Genomic DNA, 24,274 nt, shown 5'->3' with positions numbered 1-24,274 from the left:
AACTGCAACATTACTTCCACCCCTTTGTATTCTAGCCCTGTTGAGACAAAGGCCAACGTTCCATTAGACTTCGAATTATTTTTTGTACCTGCCCACTAGCTTTTAGTGATTTCTGTACATGAACCCCCTCATCCACAGTTCCGAGCTTCTCGTTATTTAGAAAATACTCTGATTGATCTTGCTTAGGTTCAAAGTGGATGACCTCACACTTTCCCAACGCTGAACTCCATCTGTCAGAGTTTTGCCCACTCACTTAATCTATCAATGTCCCTTTGCAACTTTCTGCTCCCATCCACACTGTTTACTTTGCCACCTAACTTGGTGTCATCGGCAATCTTGGATATAAGATTCTCTATTCCTCATCTAACTCATTAATAAATATGGTGAAAAGCTGAGGGCCCTGGTGCAGAACCTTGGGGATACTACTAGGTACATCCTGCCAATAGGAGTACATACCCATTGGGCCTGATCTTATCTTCGGTGCGGGGGGGTGGGTGTGTGATGTTGGGCGGGGGGGAGTTGGAGTTATGGACGGGATGCCGGAAGTACGGCTTTCCCGAACATCCTGCCACGTCTTCTAACTTTTGTCTGTAGATTTCCCGTCCGACAGTCAGCCTGATTGACAGGCTAGCTGCCTGTTGGGCGGGAAAGCCTGTAGCACAGCCGACCTGAGAGCAGCTAGCTCTACTGGGGGGAGTGGGGAGGTGGGTGGCAGAGATGACGGGGCAGAATGGTAGTTGGGGGAGGTTCCGATTGTGAGGGGTGGGGGGGATGTTGGTTGGGGGGGTTCAATCACAAGAGTGGGAGCAGATGGTGGTGGGGGGGTCCAATCACAGTTGGGCAGGGGCAGAGAGTTGTTGGTGGTTGTGGTGTTCAATCACAAGAGGGGTGAGCAGATAGTGGTGGTGGGGTCCGATCACGGGGCGGGGGGTGGGGGCGAGCAGACAGATCGTGGGAGGCGAGACAGAGGTTAGCTTGTTGGGCCTGGAGGAAACACTCCTGCTCCTCCTGGACCACTAGCAGTGCAAGAAAGGCACTCACCTTATGGATTCAGCCCTTTTTACCTCAGTTTACCTGCTGGATTTCCTGGGGCCAGGGAAACTCGGCCGACTGTGGCTAAAAATAGAATCACTGTTAAAATGGAGGCACGCAGCCTCCTTAAAAGGTTTGAATGACTGACCCACCTCCTGCGAGCGGATTGGTCGCCCACCCATCGTCCCACCTCCGTTAAAACTGCAAGTGGGTGGGTTAGGTTCCTGTTTCAGATTTTTAGCTTTTTAACCTCCCACCCAAACCAAAGCGGATAATTTTAACCCCCGCTCTTTTGGGGTTTAAAATGATTCACTTTAACCCTACTCTCTGTCTACTGCTTCCTAACCAATTCCCTTACAATTTACACATTGAGATGTTCGATATGTTGTTTGTGAAGAAGCTGGCACAAGTAATTTATTTAGCAAATCCTGATAAAATATTAATCATTCCAATAGGCATTGCAAAACTTTGGTTGTGGAAGATGGACTTAAAGGGGAAGCTGACCTGTCAGCGCAACTTAAATATGGTTCAAGAAAGCTTCAACCCGCTTCTCCATAATCAGTATCACCACTATAAAATTAATCAATTTTTGTTTAAATTAAAGGCACTAAGGTGGACAATCGATCTAAGCAGGTGCTCAATTCCCAGATTTCTGAGGGGACAGACTGAAGGATGTGAAAGGTAATTGTAGGATAGACACCAGGAAGCATCGCTTTACACAGAAGGCGATCAAGAGTTGGAACAGATGGTCAGGAAGGGTGGATGAGGTCAGGAGTCTGGATGCATCTGAAACTCAGCTAAATGCTAAAATAGGAAAGTAAAATACTGCGGATGCTGGAAATCTGAAATCAAAACAGGAAAGGCTGGAAACACTCAGCAGGTCAGGCAGCATCTGTGGAGAGAGAAACAGAGTTAACGGTTCAGGTCAATGACCCTTCGTCAATTCTGAAACGTTAACTCTGTTTCTCTCTCCACAGATGCTGCCTGATCTGCTGAGTATTTCCAGCGTTTTCTGTTTTTATTGCTAAAATAGGAAGTTGGGGGTTAATTTTGGCTTTAGGCAATAGTGCAACATGTGGAAAATCGGCGGGGCCACCCGCTAAACACCTCTCCGGATTTTCATGGAGAATGGAAACGAGCGTTGGGAACGAGAGGTGTTTAATGGATGGCCTACCCGATATCGGGCATTTTACACTATCATCTAAAGTCAAAATTTCCCCCATGGGGAGGTTGGTGTTCTCGAAGGATAAGGCTAAAAGCCCTTCTTCATCCAAATCTGTCCCATGAGTAAAATCATATTCCTCCACTTTTCTTTAATACTTCAAATGTAAAACCATTTCTTCCAGTGTTCCAGGGGGCGGCAGATGTTTTGGTGTGCTGTGTGATGTGTTGAATGAATCATGTGGACTACCTGCCTCACATTTAATGCGGACTAAAAATAAGCCAAAGTCAAATCCTGCAGCTATAGGGCCCCGACAGAAGAGGATTCCCAGCAATATTCTGAAATTCTCAAAGTGTTCACCAAGCCTGAGTTTTGTTCTTTATTTTGACAGTAACAGTCCAGCATCCCTGTTAATTCAGGCTTACTTAGTAAGGTCTCCTTGCCCACTCTGACCAATTGCATCCAACAAGATTTTCACTGCATTCCCACGCATTTTTCAAGCCAATGTTACATTTGAATTGAAGTCTCTGCACAAGACAGGACTGTTAAGTTTGTTGGTCAGAGGGGTCGTTAAGCCTTTTCCTGACCAGTGTTTGTGTTTCAGTGGGAAAAGAGCTGAATTATAACTCTCGCTCAGCCCACAGAACACAGTGAAAGCTGGTGATAAACCTAAAAGGACGTTTCTTCTTGTTGATGAGTTCGGAGAAACGGTGAGAGTTGAAAGTAAACCTTGTTGGTATTTATGAACAGTAACACAATCATTTAGAATCTGAGCAATTTCGTATAGCCAGGTAATGCTCTGCATCAAATTCTAGGGATGTTTCAAATTCTCTTGTCTATCACACTGGGTCAAGTTAGGAAACTGATGTGGTTAATCCTGCTACACTGTCTTTTAGTCCAGCACTGCACGCCAGTCAAGTCTCAGGCTGTCACACTCAAGACTCTGCTGATTAAAGGTCACAAGAAGGGAATATTCTGCAGTTTACTATTTCTACCATGGCAACAACAACTTGCATTTATATAGTTCCTTTAACACAGCAATACATCCCAAGGCGCGTCACAGGAGCGTAATCAAATAAAAATTGACACCGAGCCACGTAAGGAGCTTTTAAGACAGGTGAGAGTTAGATTTTAAGGAGCGTCTTCAGGGAGGAGAGTGAAATGGAGAAGTGGAGAAGTTTAGGGAGGGATTTCCAGAGCTTAGTGCCTAGCCAGCTGAAGGCATGGCCACCGATGGTGGGCAAAGGAAATTGGGGATGCACTCATCTTACACATGCGTATAAAGCAACATGTTTATAAATGTGCTATTCACAAGCAAAATAAGTTCCTCTCTCTTCTGCCACATCACCAAACCAACATATGAAGAAGAAGGAAGTATTTCTCTCCCCTAGGCCAAAATTCCTCATTAAACCAATACCAACAAAAACATACAGATTAGCTCGTCCTTCATCAAACTGCTGCTTCTGGGGTATTGCCAGTGCAAGATGGATATTACACTTGTCAACATAATGGTGGTCACAGCAAGATTTCCCTCAGTGTTTGCAAGAATTAGAGAGTTAGTTCAGGTCCTTCATCAAGCTGCCATGGACAAAATACAAACAGAGCCCCTTCAACACTCACCACACCGCGCGTGGTACTGAACAGTGTCGGCTGTGGCTCAGTTGGTAGCACCCTTGCCTCTGAGTTAGAAGATTTTGGGTTCAGGTCCCACTCCTACCGACACTCCAGTGCAGTACTGAGGGAGTGCTGCAATGTTCGAGAGGCCGCCTTTTGGATGAGATGTTAAACCGAGGACCTGCTTGCCCTTTCAGTTGGATGGGAAAGATCCCATGGCGCTTTTCAAAGAAGAGCAGGGGAGTTCTCGCCAGTGTCCTGGCCAATATTTATCCCGCAACAGATAATCTGGTCATTAATATATTGCCACTTATGGAAGCTTGCTGTGCACACATTTGGCTGCCATGTTTTCTACATTACAACAGCGACTACACTTCAACAGTTGGCTGTAAAGTGCTTTGATACTTCTTGAGGTCCTGAAAGGTACTATATAAATACAAGTCCTGTTTTTTTAACCGTACATTCATTAATCTACTAAAGCTATTGGAAAGGGAGTGTGTATGTTGCTCATTAAGTAAAGTGTTTTAAGGTATTTCCAAGTGATAAAGCACCATATTAAGACCAGCAATATTTTTTTGAGCCAGGATCTTCCTGGTTGGTGCGACTATTTGTAACTTTTTTGCCAGTTTTGGCTTGCTTTCACCCCTCCTTTCCTTCAGGCGCTAACCTCTGCGTGAGGAAGAATCCACAAGCACCAGCAGCCCTCCAGCTCAGACATTTATTGATCAGTGGGGCGTACATGTGCGCTTCCCTGCAGAGGTCATCAAATTGGCATCAGGAGTGGAAACTTGACTCATTTTTCTTTTCTCTACTTCCTACCCCAAGAGGTACTGATGCGAATGGCCATACCTCTGCTGCTGCCTCCACCCAGATCAGTTAATTCACCATAGGCCATATATCATTGCATTGGAGAGGGTGCAGAGGAGATTCACCAGGATGTTACCTGGGCTGCAGCACTTCAGCTCTGAAGAGAGACTGGACAGGCTGGGGTTGTTTTCCTTAGAGCAGAGAAGGCTGAGGGGGGACCTGATTGAGGTGTACAAATTATGAGGGGCATTGATAGGGTAGATAGAAAGGAACTTTTCCCCTTAGTAGAGGAGTCAATAACCAGGGGGCATAGTTTCAAGGTAAGGGGCAGGAGATTTAGAGGGGATTTGAGGAAAACTTTTTCACCCAGAGGGTGGTTGGAATCTGGAACTCACTGCCTGAAAGGGTGGTAGAGGCAGGAACCCTCACAACATTCAAGAAGCATTTAGATGAGCACTTGAAACGCCATAGCATACAAGGCTACGGACCAAGTGCTGGAAAATGGGATTTGAATAGACAGGGCTTGATGGCCGGTGTGGACACAATGGGCCGAAGGGCCTCTTTCTGTGCTGTATAACTCTATGACTCAATGACTATCAAAGCTCAGGCCTTCTGTACCACACATAGTGGTACAGATACCCACTAAGCCGTTGGGTGGGGAGGTTCTCGCTCTATATTTTCTTCACAGGCGCCTGATCAAATATCTGAAGGGACTGCAGTTCAAGCAAAAACTGAGGAAAATCTAGTTAATCGCTGATCCTGCTCCAACATCCTAAGCTTTATACACGAGGGGGGTTGGACACACAGAGACAGGATTGCAGGTTTGTTTGTGAAGAATCAATATTGCATGTGAATTGTCACCCCATTCACCAGCACCAATTGGAATTAGTCACGTTTTATTTATTTATTGCTGCAGATCCATTTCCTGTAACATTTACCACTGCAGTACATGAGGAAGAGCAGTGATTGAGGTGAAGTAATAAAACATTTTTTTTTCAAGTGCACACAAAGCAACTCAGTTGCGGAATGCACGACACGTTTAAAACAAACTACAACAGGATAGTCGAATGCCTCGAATGTCAAGAGGGAGTAGCGTCACCAGTATCTTTGATAAGTCAGTTACAAAAAAATTTGTGATTAATTTTACCATCTTTATTGAAATAATTTCTGCCGATGTTAATTTTTTTTTTTATTCGCTTATGGGATCTGGGCGTCGCTGGCAAGGCCAGCCTTTATTGCCCAGCCCTAGTTGCCCTTGAGAAGGTGGTGGTGAACCACCTTCTTGAACCACTGCAGTCCGTGTGGTGAAGGTACTCCCACAGTGCTGTTAGGTAGGGAGTTCCAGGATTTTGACCCAGCGACGATGAAGGATCGGCGATATATTTCTAAGTCGGGATGGTGTGTGACTTGGAGGCTCAGGAATCATTCTCATCTCCTTTCCCCAAATAGTGTTACTTCAAAGAAAACTCAATAGACATGGGAAGAAAAAGAGTTGTTAATCCTAATATTTTTCCGTATCTTTCTTTGAAGGGTATTTTCTGTGAAATGGCCTCTTTGTGATCTACGGATATTGCGTGCTATTTAACTCCTCATTTACACCACTGAACTTGAAGCAGTTCTGTAAAGTTTTAGCTTGCGGTGCTGTGGGACCTGTCTCGTTTCTATTACAGGGAAGGACAGAGCCACAGCAGCAAGGCTGAAGCAAAGGTGAATGCAGTTCTTCAGCATTCTGGCAGGCAGACCTTCCCTGATGCTGAGAGGGGGGATTAACAAATTCTGCCTTGTAGGTATGGGGTGAGAGGTCATCACTTACCTGTGCAGAAAACAAAGTTATTGTCTAATGGCAGCGTCATTGACTCAGCGTCAGCCCTAGTTTACGCCTTAGTGATAGCAACACAGGAATTGCTAAATAAGAACAGGCCAAGGTCTGTCTGGTACACCTGACACCATCCTGTGTATGATGCAACAATAATGGAGTAGTTGACTAATCATGGCAATCAGTCTCTATCAGTCAGTCTACAACAGACCCTAACATGAGACGAGGAAAATCCCCAGTGGTGGAGAGCTTTGGAAACCATAGGTCCAAAGTCACCTGTTCCTCCCAAGTGTGCTACACTCACCACATGTCATGTCTCAAATTGCTCATAAACTGTATCCCAAAATATTATTTTCTGAAAGAAATCGATCCCATTTCCATGTGAATGAATCAATGCTCTCGGCTTCCATCATCTCCCTAGGGACCCTGTTCCATAGATTTACTACTTACTCATTGATGCGCTCCGATACGAGACTCCCAAAACAAGCGCTCTACTCAGAGCTCCGACACGGCAAGAGAGCCCCAGGTGGGCAGAGGAAACGCTTCAAGGACACCCTCAAAGTCTCATTGAAAAAGTGCAACACCCCCCACCGACACCTGGGAATCCCTGGCCCAAGACTGCACAAAGTGGAGGAGATGCATCCGGGGAAGGCACTGAACACCGAGTCTCTTTGCCGGGAGCAAGCGGAAGCCAAGCACAAGGAGTGCACGTCAACCCAAGCACCCCACCCACCCGCCCCTTCAACCACCGTCTGCCCCACCTGTGACAGAGACTGTAGGTCCCGCATTGGCCTCATCAGTCACCTGAGAACTCATTTTTAATGTGGAAGCAAGTCATCCTCGGTTCCGAGGGACTGCCTAAGAAGAAGAAGGCTTACTCATTGAAATAACTGGGGTAACCTAGCCCACCGGGCGGGAAACCCATGGGATCAGGTGGAACGCTGGTCTTACACCCCCACCCAGTATTACTCTCCGTTGATTTCAACTGAGAATAAAATCAGGCTGGGTGTAAAACCAGCGTTGCACCTGATTTTGTCCGTTTCAGTTAAAATTGTCGCCAATGTGTCTGCAAATGAATGTTGAATTTGCCGCCCTTCAAGTGCAGGCCGTGTCCTCTGGTTCTGCTGTTCTGGACAAGGTGTCACACTCATGTTGGAATTCGAAGCTTTCCCTGCCTGGTGGGCCTTGCATGACACTGTCTGTCTCATCAACAATGAGAATGGAATTACTATTTAGCATTTGCTCTGGTTCTCAGTTGACTGGGTGACTTCCTTCATTTTAGTGGTGTCCTCCTCCTGGGGGGCGAGGGCACTTGCAGTGATATTAGTTCTGGTGGAATTGGGCTCATGCCCTATTGGCACAGGAAACAGAGCCCCCACAGACAGGAAGAGAAACCACTTTGAGAGAATGTGGTCTGTGTCTTGGTGCTACTGAAGCACTTCATACTGCACAATCACCCTCAAAAGCACTGTCATAAGACTGGGTAAGAAGCATACATTTGGGCTGTTCAACGTCATCTGTGAAAATCATGCTCTCCACATTCCTAATGATTACAACCTCGCAGTTAGAAGCACAAGCCATTTCTTTGCATAAAATAATGGTACATACGATTAACTCACTACATCTCCCTTTAAACAAGAGTTGCAATGTGAATTGCTAATTAGATTTTGCATCATTGAACCTTTTTCAGTTAAGCATTAAAGTGTGGGGCATTAATGGTTTGTAGATAAGTCTTTGAATTTTAGAAGGTTACATCTTGTGATTTTGTTCAGAAAAATCTCCCAAGTGTCAGCACAATCTTTTTGTTCTTGTGCGAATATCTCTCTTTCATGTGTCACAGTTAATTTTTAATGGATGTCCATTAACTTAATGGCACAGTCGGCCAGGCACTTGCCTGAAACAATGTTATTTCCAACACTCGCAGTGACGTGCAGACTCAAGGTAAGTAATTGGGGCTGCTATCAGTGATGGCTGTTGTGTGTCACTGGCGAAATGAGTTCTGACAATCTCCATCTAGTTCCCAATGGACGCGAGTCCGCGGCACCTCTCCATGATTTGACAGTCTGAGCTCTCACGCATGCACATTGGCTAGGAGATGGGAATTGTCAACTGGTGCTGCTGAGAACTCCCATCTGAAACTAAGATTTTACAACATGGCAGAACGGTGGAGGGAGTATCGAACTTCTGGCTGCTGTTTCATCGTGTCCCTTCCGTAATTGGTCAATTAGTGCTTCCTCAAACATGAGCTTATGATTGCTCAAGGTGTCATTTGATGGTGCTAGTGTGGAGGTGGAAGAAAGCAGCGACGTAATTTGTGCTTGCCCATATCCCCCTTTCTTTCCCTTTCCCAGGATTAATGTTAGACAGCCTCTTTAGTGGTGATTGATGCCAGCGCACTAAGAACTGCTCATTAGAAACATCTCAGACAAAAGAGTAGTCAGTAAGGAGCTCATTTCAGCTTTAGTTTTCCTGCCTCTTTTTTCCTCAACTGCATCCAAGTCATTTCCCTGTAATCCCTGCTAATTCCATAGATAAGCCAGGATCCACAGACAATTGTATTCACTATCAATGTCAGTTGTATATTGCTTCATCAATGAGCGTCCCTCCATCATAAGGTCTGAAGTAGAGTGATCTTGTTGATGATTGCACTGTGTTCAGCTCCATTGGCAATTCCTTAGTTAATGAAGCTGTCCAAACCTTTGGCCTCCATCACTGAGAAGGATAAGGACAGCAGGTGCATGAGAACACCATCACCTCCAAGATCCCCTCCAAGTTGCACACCGACTAGGACAGAAATCGCTGTTCCTTCAGCGTCACTGGGTCAAAATCCTGGAACTCTTTACCGATCAAGACTGTGGGAGCACTTTCACCATACGGACTGCAGCAGTTCAAGAAGAAGGGTCACCACCACCTTCACAAGGGCAACTAGGGACGGGCAATAAATGCGGCCCATATCCCGAGAATGATTTTTTTTAAAAAGAACCGAGTCTTCTGTAAAGAGAGCCATACCCAACCAGCTTCCTTCCCTTCTCACAGATGACTCAAACGTGAATAGAAATGTTCACCAACAAGTAATAAACCAAATACAACTCACTATAATGCTCCAATATTGTGCCTTCTGAGCAACAAGCAGAGCCCCTCTCCTGAGCTTCGAGTTCAAATGAACGGTTATAGAAATGTAGAAGAGCTCTGCTTTTTATACGGCCCATGTATAACTAACCTGGGAGTGCTTGTGCTTATGGTGGCTCCCCTCACCATTATATTCTTCACATTTCAATAGTTGCTGCATCAGGTCAGCTTTGTGATAACACCTGGCAGTTTACACTGGTTTCCTCTTTTAGCTACTGCAAAAAGAAAGTGACACAAATTAATTGTGAGAAAACTGATAAACACTGTGAATACACCCCACCCCCGCTCCCCGCGAATATTTCATGCCTCTCAAAAATTGTGACTTTCAATTCCACATTGACTGAAACATATTCCCCAACCTCAGCACTTGGGGAGATATCCAGTCAGCCTCACTTTTGGAAATAATGATATTTCATGGGAAATCACAGATTCTCCTCCTCTGTGGATTTAAACCCAAGAGTAAAGTGTCACCGGCATTGCCATTGTTTCTCTCTGCTCATCTGCCTCCTAGTTACTATATTCCAACTCTTCAGCAAGTGAAGTATTGCCACCTAGCTGTATGCAGACATGCTCTGACTCTAGGCAGCAGCTCTGGAAGTTACACGGAAAGATAGACCATGGTGTCCACCATGGCTCAGTTGGTACCATTCTTGCCACTGAGTCAGAAATTTACTGGGTTCAAGTTCCAATCCAGAGATTTGACTACTTAATCTCGGCGGACACCATCAGAGGTGTCGCTTTTCAGATGAGACATTAAACTGAGGCCCCGTCTGCCCTCTCAGGTGGGCATAAAAGATCCCATGGCACTTTTTGAAGAAGAGCAGGCGAGTTATCCCCAGTGCCTTGGCCAATAATTATCCCTCAACTAACATCAATAACAGAGATTGGCCTGCATTAGCTGGTAAAAATAACGGTGAGGCTATCGGCATTCGCCATTATTTAAGAGTAAATCAGACAGCAACTTCCGGCAACCACACATGTGTAGTTAAACGCGGAAATCAGGGAGTTGCTGTCCGAGTTGCCATGCTCCTCCAAAAGCTTCGCTATAACAGTATCAATGAAATGCATAGAATAGCATGAAGTTACGTGATAGGTACCCACTAAACATGCCAGAAAAAGTTAGGGCTTGTCTAATCAAGTGTAAGTGAATTTCTAACGGTGTGCTAAGTCTTAATTACTGCAAGTCAACCTCTCCGGCACTGAAAATTAACTTTAACAAGTGTGGAGTCTCATTCCTTCAGGATTAAATTATTGTTGGAAATTTTTTAAAATGTAAAAATTTAAATAATCTTTTTTAACTTTTTCTTTCAATCTATTTTAGCTCTCTCTTAATCCCATTTTTCTTTTCCTCTCTTTATTTCACTTCCTCTACATGATACTCTACATCCAAAACTCGGCTGCCTGTGTCCTAACTCGCACCAAGTTCCGTTCGCCCATCACCCCTGTGCTCGCTGACCTACATTGGCTCCCGGTTAAGCAGTGCCTCAATTTCAAAATTCTCATCCTTCTTTTCAAATCCCTCCATGGCCTCGCCCCGTCCTATCTCTGTAATCTCCTCCAGCCCCACAACCCCCCGAGATATCTGTGCTCCTCTAATTCTGCCTTCTTGAGGATCCCTGATTATAATCGCTCAACCATTGGTGGCCGTGCCTTCTGCTGCCTAGGCCCTAAGCTCTGGAATTCCCTGCCCAAACCTCTCCACCTCTCTACCTCTCTTTCCTCCTTTAAGACGCTCCTTAAAATCTACCTCTTTGACCAAGTTTTTGGTCACCTGCCCTAATTTATCCTTATGTGGATCGATGTCAAATTTTTTGCCTTGTAATATTCCTGTGAAGCGCCTTGGGATGTTTTACTACATTGAAGGCGCTATATAAATACAAGTTGTTGTTGTTGTTAATTTGGCACTGAATTAACTATTCCACCTTACACTTCCTGGTTCAGACCCTGCGGGGGTAATTTTAACTCCCAAGAGCAGTTAAGTCGGGTTTCATTTGGATGCGTAGTTGAAAATTTAAAAAAAATCTCAAACCCTAACTCAACCCACCTCGAACCTGCCCACTTCCGGTTTTAACGGAGGCGGGACGGGGGACCGGGGTGGGGCTGAGAGGGGTGGATGGGTAACCAACCTGCTCCCAGAAGGTGGGTCGCTCATTTAAATATTTTAATAAGGCTATGTGCCAAAGATTTATTCTCTGTTGCAGGATTAATGCTGGCTGGTCGGGTTTCCCGGGCTTCGGGAAACCCGGCAGCTAAAGGAAGGCGAGGACTGCTGCATGGAAGAGGGAAGTGCTTTTACAGCTCTGCTTGTGGGCCATGAGGAGCAGGAGTGCTTTGCCCAGACCCACCAAGCAAACCTGTTAACCTCCCCCGTGATCAGACCCACTCACCGAAATCACTGACTCTCCCCTGACACTCATCTCTCCCTCCGATCTCTCGCTGTCCCTCCTCCGATCTCTCTCTGACACCCCATCACTGCCCCCGATCTCACTCCAACACCCCGGATCACCCCGACCTAAACCATGCTGTACCCAACCCCCACCACCCCCGGCGCGATCTTTACCCCGAGCAGCAGGATCTCTTCTGGAGCGTACCCTGCCTGACAGGGAGCCGCGACTATCAATCAGGCTAGCTTCTGGGTGTGGAAACTGTTAAAAAAAACATGCACCATGGAGTTAAAACTCCATGGCATGCAACCCAACTAGAACTGCTCCCCCTCCACTTGGAAAACCCGCCCCAGTAAATATCAGACTAGCGTGTCTCAGTAATTGTTTCTTCAATCTGATTGCAAGAAGATACACAGGGGGAGAAATTCGGTTGGTTAGCGCCTCATGTTAGCTCCTGGCGGGGACGCTAACGGGGCACTAATGAAGTAGCGCCGGGGTGAGGCGAATCCAGTGCCACATGTCAAATCCAGTCGCCCCTTAGTGCCGCAGCTAACAGTTAACACCTGCGACTTTAGCGCCAGGCACATCATGACGTCAGTGCGTGCAACGTTCACTCAGCACCCGATCTGCCAAATTGATTATCGCCCCCTGCCTTAGTGCCTTGCCCCGACAATGATAGGAAGAGGAGGCATGAAGCAGGCGGATGGTGGCTCCAGGGGCGCTATTTAAAGAAATCAGTCGCAGCTGTCAGGTTAGTGCTGTTTCACTGCTTCCTTGTCAGTTTGCGATTGTGCAAGAGTTTAATAGAGTCACCTAAAGGTTCTTTAGCATCAGGAGTGTTGTGGCTACTAAAAATTTGTTACATTTATTCTGATTAAATTTCATAGTGCTACACATCATTACATTAATGGGGGCTGTACTGGCAGCCGACCTCACCCTCCAGGATCTAAGGCGGAGGGAGTGGAGGCAGCGAGAAAGATTGCAAGATGTGGCAAAGGGAGGAGGTGGGCCATCAGGGTTCTCAAAAGGAGGCCTTACCCTCCGAGGGTATTCCGAGAGCACTTCTACCTCCAATTAAGTGAGCAGCAGTGAATTAGAAGGCTCCGCTTCAGCAAGGATGTGGTCACCAAACTCCTCTGCCCCCTCCTGCAACCAGATGTTGAGACTCAGATCAGGTCGGCCATGGCTCTCTCAGTGGCAGTCAAGGTCACCATCACCCTCAATTTCTTTGCCAGCAGTCCCTTCCAGTCTGCAACAGGAGATATAGTGAACATCTCGCAGTTCGCCATCGATCGCTGCACCCGGGAGGTCACACAGGCTCTCTGCAGTAGGAGAAGGGACTACATTTCCTTCTCCATCACCAGAGAGAAGCAGGACGAATGTGCATGTGTCTTTGCCAGGATAGCGGGCTTCCCCGTGGTGCGGTGCGCCATTGACTGCACCCACGTGGCTTTGCAGGCACCACATAACAATCCTGAGATCTTCCATTAACGCAAAGGCTACCACTCACTTAATGTGCAGTTGGTGTGCGACCACAGACAGTGAATCCTCAATCTGAATGCCCGCTATCCTGGCAGCAGCCACGATGCCTTCATCCTGTGCCAGCACTCTTCCAGCTGCCACATCAAGCTCGTGGCTGGCTCATCGGAGACAAGGGCTAGCCACTCTCTACCTGGCTCATCACTCCACTCCGCAACCCAGCACTCCTGCTCAGCACTCATATAATGAGAGCCATGCTGCCAACAGGAACATCATCGAGCAGACCATCGGGGTGCTCAAGAAACAGTTCCGCTGCCTTGCCCGCAGGTGAGGAGCCCTCCAGTACTCAGCTGAGTGGCTGTCCTATTTCGTGGTGGTCTGCTGCACGCTCCACAATCTGGTCATCATGAGGGCCCAGTCCTTGCCACAAGGGATTGCAGGACCACCTCAGGAGGAGGAAGAGGGAGAGGAGGAGGAAGATGAGGATGAGGAGGAAGAGGAAGATGAGGAGGAGGAGGAGGAGGAACAGGAGCGAGGGTTAAGACAGCCACTCAATTGGCTTTCTGGAAGGTCCGTCCGTGACCACCTCATCAGACTGCGGTTCCAATAAATTAAACCCCAGATCCCCAGCGCTCACCACATCCCCATCATTCCATTCCTGTTGCAGGCCATATCACAGCGCAAAGCTGAAATGAGAGACACCACAAAATCATCCAAAGCCAATTATTAAATTTATCACTAATCAGTGAAACATAGTTACAACAACAATATTAACTATTCACCTTTGTGCAATCCCTTAGTACCTCTCGTTACTGTGCCTTTGCTTACTCTGGTGCTCCTACGAAATGTTGGCCCAATGGCTGAAGCACAGCTGGTGGAAGGTTGCTGAGTGTCCATGCGGGAGACTTCAGATGGCCTTGCAGGACGCCCTCAACCAGCTCTGGGCCTGGAAGGCCCAGTTGTAGACTGCACCACCTCAGCGTGGGCAGCAGCAGTCTGGGCTGGCTGGATGACAGGCAGCGACAAGGGCAATGGCAGAGTGGCAGTGGTGGGAGCAGGAATGCTGTCATCCTGAGAGAGACAGCAAGTTCCTGCTCCACTGACCCACTGCCACTGCCACTCCCCCGGGGCAGCACTTCAGCATCACTACCAATCTGCGGGAGCACAGATTGCTGGCCTGTTGCGACACCGTGAAAGCCTCGGTGGATGGCGGACGGTGGTCGACGCAGCCATGATGGTAGCAGTCAGAGCTTGCGTGGCATCAAGCTGAGACTGCATGAGAGCAGTCTGAGAATCGATGGCACCAAGCATAGACTGCATTACAGCACTAAGACATTGCGTGGCTTCCACCTGTGCTGCAATGGAAGCTGCGACATCGTGCATCACTCGCTGCATGAGGGCTGGGTCACCACGGTCTCTCTGGGAGTTCACCATCCTTTGCAGACTGCAAATGATGGGCTCCATGGTGTGCGCAGAACTCTGTGCAATGTTGGAGTTGGACTCCTCCACGCTCCTTACCATTGCTGAGAGGCTCTCAGGCACCCTTGCCATTGCACCTATCATCTCGGTGTGCATGCGGATCACCCTTCTTCTATAGGCCTCCCCATTGAGGTCCTCATCCGAGTCCTGCATTACAACAGTGACGACACTTCAAAAGTACCTCATTGGCTGTAAAGTGCTTTGGCACATCCTGAGGTCATAAAAGGCGCTATATAAATGCAAGTCTTTCTTTTCTTTTGATAATAGTAATGCTAGTTCTTAATTAAAGGTCAGGTCACATTGCACTGTGGGTACAGTTAAAATAAAATTGGAATCTTAAACATTATTAAAAGGTTAGAAGGGGAAAAATTTGGTTGGTTAGTGCCTCCCATTAGCACCTCTGGGGGGGCGCTATTGGGGCTCTAGGAACTTAGCGCCCGAGCGCTGCAATTTTAGCGCCGCTCGCGAAATTGACCAGTCGTTTTGCGGCGGTGCTAAACACTACCGCCACGATCTCCTGCGCCCGCAGATCATGACGTCAGTCAAGCATGCAATGCTCCGGTAGCGCCCCGGACCAGATATTGAGTCGCGCCCCCTACCCTAGTGCCTGCCACTAGGAATGACAGGCAGAGGGGAATATTTTCAAGTTGGGAAGGGGCTGGGGGAGCGCTATTTAAAGGCGGGCACTTCCTGTCTTTTCTTGTCGGCAAAATTTTTGGAACGCACAGGTTGAGAGGGAGACGTCTGGAGAGATTTAACGCTGTCTGTCCTAAGGCGTTTTGGCCCTCAGCACCACTTTTGAGGTTCCTTAGCACCGAGCTCGTTCCCTGGGCCTATCCATTAGTGCTTCCAACACAATTGCTTTAGGCGTCTCTCCAAGCTGAGATTCAAGGCTGCAATGAGCAGGGAGTGGCTGGCCAGCAAGATGGCCCCTCACCTTTAAGAACTGGACGGCGCCAGTCTGTCTGGCTTCCATGGTAAATGGATCACCCGAGCTTCGGTAGCATTCTGAGGTAGCACCTCACTTCCCGACGTTTGCACCTTAAGGGAGGTGTGTAGCGCTTGATTTAGTGCTCAAATCACCTCCAGGGGCGAATTTTGCAGTTGGAGGCGATAATTAGTGCCGGGCGCTAAACTTTGTGCCCGGTCGATATTAGTGCCCCAAAATGGGCGATACCCAATTTTTCCCCCTAGGACTTTTAAAACGTGCATAAAAAATACATAATGGCCCAAAAATTTGGGTCGGGGGCTTCTCGCGGGTGTAAGCCCCCGACCTGCACTTGCCTTGCACGCCGGCAGTTGAGCTGTAGGGCCCCATGGAATTCCGCTCCGGGGCCTGGCCCAGCTGCCGGCGCGCTGTGCTTGCGTGTCCCAGGGGCGTAGTTAGTGCGATGCGTCCCCTGGGATCACGTGAGCCATGGGCAGCCAATCGGAGGAGGGAAAAGCCCATTCATAAGATTGACAGGAAGACCTGTCTAAACTTATGAATACTACTGGCCTCAAAATAGCATTAAACCTTCAAATATTTTTTTTTTTTTTTTAAATCACACTTTTTCAATAAACTACAAATTACGTTAAATAACTATTTTAAACAATAATATAAATTTTTGAAAAAAATAATTTTATAAAAAAACGGGGCTAAAAATAAACTTACCTTGCTTTAAAGTATTTAAAAATAATAAACCTGTGGAAAAAATGTTTTAATTTTAATTAATTGACCACTTACCTTGTAAAAAGCAGGCCTTACGCCTGCTTTTTAAATGTGTAAATCCTACAGGATTAACCTCGCGTAAAACCTGCAAAAAAAAACTAAGTTCAAAGTGCACGCACAGCCTCCCCTGCGTGTGCGTTCGACCTCTGAACCCCTTCGTTCAGAGGATCGGAAGTGCCGGTTTCCCGCGCATGCGCAGTGCATGCAGGAAACCCGCACTTCCATTCGGCCTACGGGTGAGTACCCCGTGCGTCCTCACCTGTGGAGAGCCGAATTTCTGGGCCATTAAAATTTGCATCGGGAATGTGAAGTCACAAATTCCCATGTTTGTGATGTCACCACCTAAAATTTAGCCACCTTGGTTCTTATGAGCAAACATTGGTGGAGGTTTATTAGCTCGCAAAATGGGCGAATGATCCCCAAATGTGTCCACACTTGATCCTTCTTTAACAGGGAACTGGAACCACTGTCATATGGCTTCGAACGAAAGGTTAACGCTTTGGGTGAGCCCAATCTTTCTCTTTCAGATGCTGACTGACCTGCTGTTTATTTCCAGCATTTTCTGTTCGCATTGTCGATCATAATTGAGCTCGGCACGAGAGACAGAGAGAGAGAGAGAGAGAGAGAGAGATGGATGGTACATTTTTGCAGTCCTTGTGCTATCAGCTTTCCACAGACCTGCACAGTCAGTTACAACTCATCAGCCACAAGTTGTGTGATTTGAGGTCTTTGGCACAAAAGGAGCTTTTTTCCTTTCATTCTCTCGTTACATCACATATATGTGTTTGTAAATCTGACCTCTCCAAACCACTGACCGGAGGAAATTGGGGGAAAAAAAATAAACAAGTCTAAAAATAGAAACTATGGACCTTGAAGAATGCGAGGGCTGCACAGTCCATGTACATCCATCAACCTCGGCACAGTCCTATTTAACTTGCATTAACCTCCTGCTGATAGCCTCAAACTTGCAAACAGCAGTAAACAAGCCTGACATTTGAAGCACACAGCAAAACTGTGCGGAGATTCTCTCACTTAAATTTTTCTTTTAAAGACACCCAGTTGATAAAGATTAATGAATTTGTTTCTGATCTCCAAGCACAAATGAAAGTCTGCAGACTCCTGCATCATAAATCAGCGAAGGTCACTCAATAACAAATTAGACTCTTAGCAATGTGGATCTCGGGTAGTTCAGTTGGTACTGTTTCTCTATCGTCTACTTATGGATTTTGCAGTGAATTTGCTTGTGCCCATCAAGGTGAGGGATGCCAGTGGTGGGGGTTGGAACACTGTCACTTTGTGTGCCCAGTATCAGCAGCGAGACAATGCATATTGCAGAGCAACAGTCCCTCTGTTCTCTCAGTGAGTTTGTCAATTAAGTGACCCGTGGCAGAGTATTTTGGGCAAAATTATGCTGTAAACATATGTCCTTCTGAACCTGCCCAAACCTATTTTGTGTAGGACCCTTACAGATAACAGGTGCATGTCCAATTGGTCTGGGCTGCATTCAAAGCCAGGCATTAAGGGCACGAATCCGGTGCCCTACCGAGTTACTCTTAACATTTTAAATATTTTTCCACTCATTGCTAATCAGAGGCTGTGGAATTCTCCTAAGACTATTGTCAAAGCTGCTTTACTGTCAATTGACAGGAGGACATTTTCTGCCAGTTTTACAATTGCTCCAAAGCAATGCAAAGATGAAGCACAGGATGCTTCATATTGGCGCACCAAAAACGGGCGAAACGCTCAACAGTGCAGGCAAGGCCAAGGATATGGATGACCCTTTCGCCCTGTTCAAGGTTCGATTCACTATTCAATATTAGTCCTGATAATAAAACCCCTGCTATAGAGGATCTTCTGGTGTGTAAAAGAAACTGAAAAGTTCCAATTCACACTTCTGCAGGCTTAGAAATTGTTACCGGCATGTTAGGCCTCTGGTCGCAGCTTTAAGAAAATAATTGACAATGCTCCTCCTCCATAGAGCTTATATTTCACACACACACACACACACACAATAAAATAGGAATCATGATGCACAAAACCTTCAAATTCTGCATCAAGATCTGATTATTGCATCTATGAACCGCAATGACATGTATAAGATCACAGGCCTGTGCCATGTACTGGACGGCCTCTGTACAGAAAAGTACTCGTGACTAAACTTCAATTAGAATAAAAACAGGTGGGGGGGGCGGGGGGGGGGGGGAGGAAATGAGGCTTCATAACAAAAAATATCTTGTCAACACTGTTTAAAAGACATTGCCCATGGCCTCCAATCTATTTATACAACTCATGCACTCAACACTATGCAAAAATGGCTTGTCCCTCGTGCCTTACTCCATCCAGCCCAATTGTTGTATGAATATGACACCATATCAGTAGCTGTGCCATATGTTTATTTGATGCACAGTCCTACTTCATGCCCATAATTCATATTTGTAATTAAACTTTTATTTTGAGTTTTCAGAAGAGCCAAAAATGCAGTCGGGCAAGGTGACAGGGAAGAGTGCCTGAGGCTGTTACCCTGCAGTTACATGGAAAGGCAAGCCTTCATTTTAATGATTTAATGCTGGTTGGTTTGGTGCAAGCTCCTTTCTTAATTTTTGATGCAGCACTGACGGGTTGTGTCACAGTGAGTTAGAATCAGAATTGAAGTCTTTTGGTACTGCTGTGAATTTGAACGACTGGTTGGAGGCTGCCATTGCAGTTTGCAGAAACGTCACCAGAACTCGCTTTGCCCAAAAGCTCGGTTTCAAGCATACAACTTGCAAACTTTTTTGTTAAGTTCTACAGACGCACAGAGCCCCGCCCCCACTTCTGCACTTATGCACAGAGCACCCTTTCAACCCCTCCCTAACTTTTTCCTGTTGCTTTGAAAAAGAAACAAACACAATAAACAGTTGAATGGGAACCTTGATGATTGGAAACAGCTCAAGCTGTCAATTCCAAGTGTGGAAAATGTACTTGAAAACAATGAGCAACTCATTAGGACAGGATATTGGAGCGTCGGTATTTGCTGATCTAATAGGCTGGCCGAACTAACCTTACTTCATAAACTGCACAAGATTAAAAAAAAAAATTTTTGTGAATGCAAATGGCACAAACATTTTTATGACAAGTATTGCAGCTCTTAATTGGCACCTCAGATTCCAAAAAGCTCTCCATCTTTCCTTCATGGCTAAAGCACATGCTTTTCAGGCTGACAACACAAGGGCGACTGTTGCAGATTCACCCCACAATGTTGGCAGCAACAGTGGAAAAGAAAGTAAGAAATGCCTGCATATTTTCTGCACACATACACTTTGCAGACACGCACATTTAAGCGGCGACCTTGAGACGAGAGAATCCTACAATTCAGCAGCCTGTTTGGCCTGTGTCATGTGTGGCAAATCCTCTTCTGCCATTTCAGTGGCCAGAAGTACCCAGCTTTCCAACGTTAGTAATCTTACCTTGTTGAGATACCGCGGCAAACGTGGGAGTCGAGACCAGAGCTAGTAAAACAGAACAGCTTTTTATTTCAGCCTCATGGCAAAACAGGAACTGGAAGAGCCCGCGCCTGACTTAAATACTCCCCAGACAGGAAGTGCTCCCGGCAGCCTGTCCCTGTGGGAAACAAGTTGCTGGAGGAAAGGGCCCCCGGTTGGAGGCGTCTGCTTAAACTGTCCGTACCGCCGTGAGCGGATTGTGTCCAGTGGTGGCGTGTCGCCACAGAGCTCCCCCCAGAATCCGCTTAGGAGGAGTGGACGAGTCGTGACGGTGGTCTGATGGTTCTGCCGCAGCTGCTCTGTGTGATCGCTGGTCTAGTTGGCGGGGCCTGGCGGTTCGCCGCCGGCTGTGCTGGCTTGCTGGTGGGACGGCCTCTAGTTGGAGGCCGGGCCACGGGGACCTGTTCCCCTGGTTCTGTGTGTGCTGGTTTGAGCCGGTCGATGGAGACTGTCTTGACCCTGTCGCCGAGTCGCAGCTTGAAGACCTTGTCCCCGGTTTGTAGTACTTCGTACGGTCCGTCGTACGGGGGTCGCAGGGGTCCGCAGTGTGCGTTGTGTCGCACGAAGACGAAGCGCGCCTGCTGTAAATTTGGCGGAACGTGAGGTGCGAGTTCACCGTGTCGGTTGACCGGAAGTGGGGCGAACTGCTGAGCGGAAGAGAAAAAGTTGAGCCGCTGCTGGTCGGCCGACCAAGGCGTGGTAGCCTCCGGAAGGAATTCGCCTGGGACGCGCAGCGGTTGTCCGTAGACTAATTCCGCTGCCGAGGACTGGAGGTCTTCTTTGACTGCGGTGCGTAGGCCTAGTAGTACCCACGGTAGGCGGTCAGTCCAGGTACTGTCCTGCAGGCCGGCGCGGAGTGAGGCCTTGAGTGACCGGTGGAAGTGTTCACAAAGCCCGTTGACCTGCGGGTGGTACGCCGTGGTTCGGTGGAGCGTCACACCGAGGTTGCGTGCTGTGGCCGTCCAGAGTTCGGAGGTGAACTGGGCGCCTCTGTCGGAGGTTATGTCGGCCGGTACGCCGAACCTCACTACCCAGGTGTTAACGAACGCCCTGGCGATGTCGGCTGTGGTGGTGGAGGTCAGCGGCACTGCCTCAGGCCAGCGTGTGTAGTGGTCGACCATCGTGAGGAGATAAGTCTGGCCTTGCGATGGCGGCAGGGGCCCGACGATGTCGACGTGTACGTGGTCGAAGCAGCGGCTGGGTACCTCGAAGTCTCCCAGGGGTGCTTTTGTATGCCGTTGTACCTTAGTCCGTTGGCAGGCGAGGCAGGAGGTGGCCCAAGTCCGAACATCTCTGCTGAGGCCGCGCCAGACGAAACGCTGGGAGAGGAGTTTGACGGACGCGCGGGAACCCGGGTGGGAGAGCCCGTGGAGCGCGTCGAAGACGCGGTGGCGCCAGGTTTCAGGGACGACCGGCCTGGGTTGGCTGAGTGTGATGTCGCAAGTAACTGCCGTGGCTTCGGGCCCATGCGCGACCTTGGCTAGGCGTAGCCCTGGCAGGCTGGTAGCCGCCGAGAGGAGGTCTGGGTCCGTGAGCTGGGCCGCTGCTAGTTGCGCGTAGTTGACCGCGAGGTGATTCGCGCAGATGGCGGGACGGGAAAGGCAGTCGGCGACAACGTTGTCTCTACCGGAGACGTGCTGGATGTCCGTGGTAAACTCGGACACGGCCGCGAGCTGGCGTTGCTGCCGAGCGGACCAGGGTTCGGTGTGCTTGGCCATCGCGTATGTGAGTGGCTTGTGGTCCACGTACGCGGTGAAGAGGCGGCCTTCCAGGAGGAACCTGAAATGGTGGACCGACAGGTGGAGCGCGAGAAGCTCGCGGTCGAAAGTGGAGTACTTGACCTCCGGGGGGCGCAGTTGGTGGCTGTAGAAGGCAAGTGGCTGCCACGCGCCATTAACCCACTGCTCGAACACGGCCCCGACCGCGTGGTCGGAGGCGTTGGTGGTGAGCGCGACCCGGGCGTCGGCCCTCGGGTGTGCGAGCAGAGTGGCGTCGGCGAGCGCGTTTTTGGTGGCATCGAAGGCGGCTGACGTGTCAGTGGTCCAGGCTACGGCCATCTTGCCGGATTTACCTCGGAGGGAGTCGTATCGGAGCTTCATGAGGGCTGCAGCTCTGGGGATGAACCTGTTGCAGAAGTTCACCATCCCGAGGAACTCCTGGAGGCCCTTGATGGTTGTGGGGCGGGGGAACTGCTGGACGGCCTGCACCTTGTTGGGCAGGGGGACGGCCCCAGCAGGGGTGATGTGGTGACCGAGAAAATCGATCTCGGTTAGGCCGAATTGGCACTTCGCCGGGCTGAGGATGAGCCCGTGTTGGGCTAGGCGCCCGAACAGGACGCGAAGGTGTTCGAGGTGTTCCTGTTTGGAGGAGCTGGCCACGAGAATGTCATCTAGATAGACGAATAGGAAGTTCAGGTCCCGCAGGACCGAGTCCATAAGGCGCTGGAAAGCCTGGGCTGCATTCTTGAGGCCGAAGGGCATCCTCAGGAACTCGAACAGGCCGAATGGGGTGATGACGGCCGTTTTGGGGATGTCCGCGGGGTGTACGGGGACTTGGTGGTAACCGCGCACCAGGTCGACTTTGGAAAAGATGGTTCGTCCGGCCAGTCGGGCCGAGAAGTCCTGGATGTGAGGCACCGGGTATCGGTCGGGGGTGGTGGCGTCGTTAAGGCGGCGGTAGTCCCCACAAGGGCGCCAGCCTCTGCCGGGCTTAGGGGCGATGTGGAGGGGCGAGGCCCAGGGGCTGCTGGAGCGGCGGATGATACCGAGTTGTTCCATGGTGGTGAACTCGGCCCGCGCGATTTCCAGCTTGGCCGGGTTGAGCCTGCGGGCGTGGGCAGAAACTGGAGGGCCGGTGGTGGAGATATAGTGCTCCACCCCGTGTTTGGCGGCTTTGGCCGAAAAGGTCGGGTTGGTGAAGGCGGGAAACTCGGCTAGGAGTGCCGAGTAGTCGTCCACGGCCCTGGCGAGGCAGTAGGTCGTCAGGCCGGCCGAACGGTCCGGGGTAAAGGCTCCGGGGATGGCGGCCATAGTGTTGGCGTCGATGAGGCGGTGCCTCGGAATGTTGACAAGGAGGCCGTGGGCGCGTAGGAAGTCGGCGCCGATGAGTGGGCAGAGGACCTCGGCGGTGAGGAACTCCCAGCGGTAGCGGCGGCCCGCGAGGTCGAGCGTGACCATGCGGGTGCCATATGTGCGGATGTCCGAGCCATTGGCGGCGGCCAGCATGATACCTCGTGTGCTGTGTTGGATTTCGAGGGCGGAGGCGGGGGTGATGCTGTGCTGGGCCCCTGTGTCGCACAGAAATCGGCGGTTGGTTCTGTCGTCAGTGACGTACAGTAGAGGCCCCTTTTGCCCCACGGCCATCGCAGGGGCCGGTGCAGGGGGGGAATTGAAGGTACACGGTGGCGTGCAGCGTTGGGCCTTAGTGCCAAAACGGGTGTGGTAGTAACAGTGGCCCGGAGTGGTAGGGCGGGCGGGCCTGGTGGGCCGGGGAGACCGCGTGGTCGTTGCCACGAGGTTGGGCGTGACGTCGCGCGCGGACTGTGCAGAGAGCAGCTGGTCGGCCTTTCCTGCTATGTCATTCAGGTCCGTGGAGCTGGACTCCACAATGAGCGGGCGGATGCTGGCGGGAAGCTGCCGAATGAAAAGCGTGCGAAAGAGGGCGCCGGGGGGCTTGTCGTCCGCGAGGGACAGCATGTGGGAAAGCAGGTCTGATGGTGAAGCGTCACCAAGACCGGGGAGGTCAAGGAGTTGGCAGTGGCGCTGGTAAGAGGACGTTTGAAATTTTTTAAGGAGCGCAGCCTTCAGATGTTCATACTTGCCAGTCTGTGGTGGGTCCTGCAGCACTGCCCAAACTTTGGGGACGGTAGCGTACGTGAGCGAGGAGACGAGGTAGTCATACTTCGTGGTGTCGCCTGTGATGCCTTTCAGCTGGAATCTGGACTCGGCTTGAACGAACCAGGCTTCGGCCAAGTTTTTCCAAAAGTCTGGTAATTTAACCGTGACTGCGTTTGTATCCGCCATGCTAGCTTAGGATTCGTCCTGAGCGTCGGGGTCACCAGTGTTGAGATACCGCGACAAACGTGGGAGTCGAGACCAGAGCTAGTAAAACAGAACAGCTTTTTATTTCAGCCTCATGGCAAAACAGGAACTGGAAGAGCCCGCGCCTGACTTAAATACT

General features: G+C 49.2%; 1 long non-coding RNA gene across 1 annotated transcript in view; it reads right to left on the bottom strand.

The window, feature by feature from the left end:
• Positions 1-20,534, bottom strand: part of LOC147101845 (uncharacterized) — a 61,068-nt gene extending 40,534 nt beyond the window's left edge. Inside the window, exons 1-2 of the long non-coding RNA XR_015073406.1 lie at positions 20,060-20,534; positions 9,652-9,775 (exon numbers count right to left, since the gene is read on the bottom strand). This is a non-coding gene — a long non-coding RNA (uncharacterized LOC147101845). The remainder of the gene's footprint in view (positions 1-9,651; positions 9,776-20,059) is intronic.
• Positions 20,535-24,274: the final 3,740 nt, after the last annotated feature.

Source organism: Somniosus microcephalus, chromosome 23, assembly GCF_052327205.1.
Source record: "Somniosus microcephalus isolate GS21.2 chromosome 23, FLI_Smic_1.0, whole genome shotgun sequence".
In the NCBI taxonomy this organism is placed as follows: Eukaryota; Metazoa; Chordata; class Chondrichthyes; order Squaliformes; family Somniosidae; genus Somniosus; species Somniosus microcephalus.
The sequence above is the reverse complement of the archived record's forward strand: the minus strand, read 5'-3'. Positions and strand labels throughout refer to the sequence as shown.